The 2748-nt window shown below is 36.1% G+C and overlaps 1 long non-coding RNA gene across 1 annotated transcript; it reads left to right on the top strand.

Annotated features, from left to right (window-relative positions):
* Positions 1–637: 637 nt before the first annotated feature.
* On the top strand, positions 638–2188 carry LOC106303946. Its single transcript, XR_001262588.1, has 5 exons — positions 638–1024; positions 1360–1388; positions 1483–1561; positions 1643–1842; positions 1953–2188. It is a non-coding gene; the product is annotated as an uncharacterized LOC106303946 (long non-coding RNA).
* Positions 2189–2748: the final 560 nt, after the last annotated feature.

Below are 2748 nucleotides of genomic sequence, written 5' to 3'. Positions count from 1 at the left end.
TTTTGAATTTTTTAAAATGACTTTAAATTACAAAAATGAGGAAACCTTATATGTTATTTTTTTTTTAAAAACGACTTTAAAATACAAAAATGAGGACACTTTATATGTTAGATTTTTCTTATATGTTAGATTTTTTCTTAGATGTTATATTTTGAATTTTTTAAAACAACTTTAAATTACAAAAATGTAAGTTTTCCTTAAGTATACGACTAAAAACATTAAAATGACATGTATCAATTCGATGGTTGATTTGAAAGCTTTCAAAACCATATGGAAGATAAAATTCAAAATAATTCAACTGTGAAAACAATACTGTTCACTTTTTTCAAGAATGTGTTCAATGGAAAAAATAAGATTTTTATGTTATAATTTGTTTAATGTCCAATCCGATCAACCCATGATGTATTAGTTATAGTTTTGTTCCATTATTTTTAATAAAAATTGATCCGATCCATCAGAAAAAAATTATATAATAACAACAAAAAATATTTTATATATATAAATAAAATGATCACATATATAAAAAAAACTATCGATAATATATATATATAAATAAACTCGTCTTATCCTAGTTAGAATTAAAAAGAAAACGAAAAATAGATTTTACAGAAGATACGGCTTCTAATTAAGAGAGGCAAGGAACATCTCTTAGAACACATGTGTCCAAAAATGAATGGGTAGAGCAGAGGTTTCTTGTTTCGACCATTTCGTTCTTTGCGGTGGAAGAGAGCGAGATGGTGGAGGAAATGGAAGGAATATATGTGTAGGATTTGGAGATGTAGGAGATGAAATACGGTGGCATTTTACGGCTTTGGGAAGGTGATGTTATGGACTGCCGTGGAGGATCCTCATCTCTTCATCGAATCCAGTCGGCGAATTATTTTCTCTTTCATTCGAAAATCGACTTGAGTCATTGAATTCACTTCTCTAGAAACAGGAATTTTTCCAGCAAAAGTCCCAGACTTTGAAAATGAAAAACATTTGTTCTGAACTAACGCTTCACACCGCCTTTGACGTAATTAAGGTAAGATTCCTATTCCAATATGTGTTTGGGGATGTGGATGAGTACGGGGACTATGATGATTTGGACTTGCAGCTTTAAAGTTTGATTCTGAGTTTATGATGACTTTGTTTTGAAGTTTTTGTTTCTGAGTTTAAGATGAAGTTGTTTTGAAGTTTAGTTTTTTTCTTTAAAACTTTGAAATTTAGTTTTGTTTGAAGATTTTGTTGCTTAAAATCTGGATTGACGCTAGAGAAATTGAGTCAATGCACTGAGTATACTATCTCCTGGGTCTTCTTTTCTCACCTGTCTTGGTAAAGTTTGTGTTTTCTAATATTTTTTTCTCTTGTGAAACATAGATGGAACTTATGTACGTCTCAATTGTCAGGTATGTTTATATTTGATTTTTGTAGCATTGGTTATAAGTTTTGGTAACAACTTATTTACACAAGTATATGGAATTATCTTGATCGTTAATGCAGACCCATTATGGACTACATCGAGGTGACCTTTCATTATATAGAGTGCATACATTTCTATTCCAAGAACTTTGAATCACAGGTAAAAAAATGGTATATAGCAAAAGAGTTAACTTTGTTGTTGTTGTAAGTTATGTATTCTGTAACATGTGTGTTTTCTTAGTTGGGACAGCAAGCTAGTGAAGTTACTCAATTGCAGATGGTGATATCATTGAGATAGCTAATATCGTCGAGATAGCGGCTATCAATAAGATGCGTGATGAAAGAACAGAGGCAGGATCTCTATTTTAAGTCCATATTACTTAAATATGTATCTGACTTTGGATGGCTTTGAGTTCAAATGATAGTATCACGTAGCATCTGGTATGTGGTGTATCTGAATTGGGTTAGCTTAGGCTTATAATAAGTTAAGAAGTTCAATATAGCAAGTAAAAGACTAACTGATCATATATGCTCTGTAATCTCTAATGCAGTTAACGACAGATGATTTGCGTCAAGCGGCACAAATAGAAGATACATGCTAAGGCCAAGAAGGAAATGGGAGCTCAAGGTTTTGATTTAGTTTCCATGTTTTCTATAGTCCTTTTTATTTTTAGGTCTGATTTTGTTATGATGCTTGTGTAAGATTGGATGAAAATGTAGACATGTTGGTTTTTAAGAACCCTAATATCTTGCATATTTGCATTGATTTAAGTCTCCAATTTGCACATATTGATCATATAAATTAGGAATTTAGCATCTTTAGGATCCATATTGCATTCATATGTCTTAATCAGGTAATAGAGTATCTCATAGAGTGATTGGAGGTGTTTAGAAGCATTGTGGTTCGAAAAGAGATGAAGAATGAAGTTTGGTCGAGTATAGATGATTGCAACGCGGGTTGTACCACGCGGGTTCACTAACCCGCGTTGACATGAAGCAACAGAGAGCTCCGACGCGGCTTGAGCGACGCGGGATGCTGTACCCGCTCGCACGAAGTTGGAGAAGCGAGACGACACCGCGACGCGGGGTGGAGCGACGCGGGTTCCCTTACTCGCGTTGTCGAAGAGAAACCGTCCATGGATCACACGGGACGACGACGCGGGATGCTGTACCCGCTCGCACGAAGTTGGAGAAGCGAGACGACACCGCGACGCGGGGTGGAGCGACGCGGGTTCCCTTACTCGCGTTGTCGAAGAGAAACCGTCCATGGATCACACGGGACGACGACGCGGGATGCTGTACCCGCTCGCATGATCCGCAGGCGTAACGACGGTCCGACGCGGGGAT

Source organism: Brassica oleracea, chromosome C1 (assembly GCF_000695525.1).
Source record: "Brassica oleracea var. oleracea cultivar TO1000 chromosome C1, BOL, whole genome shotgun sequence".
Lineage (NCBI taxonomy): Eukaryota > Viridiplantae > Streptophyta > Magnoliopsida > Brassicales > Brassicaceae > Brassica > Brassica oleracea.
Note: the sequence above shows the minus strand (reverse complement) of the source record. Positions and strands in the feature narration are given on the sequence as shown.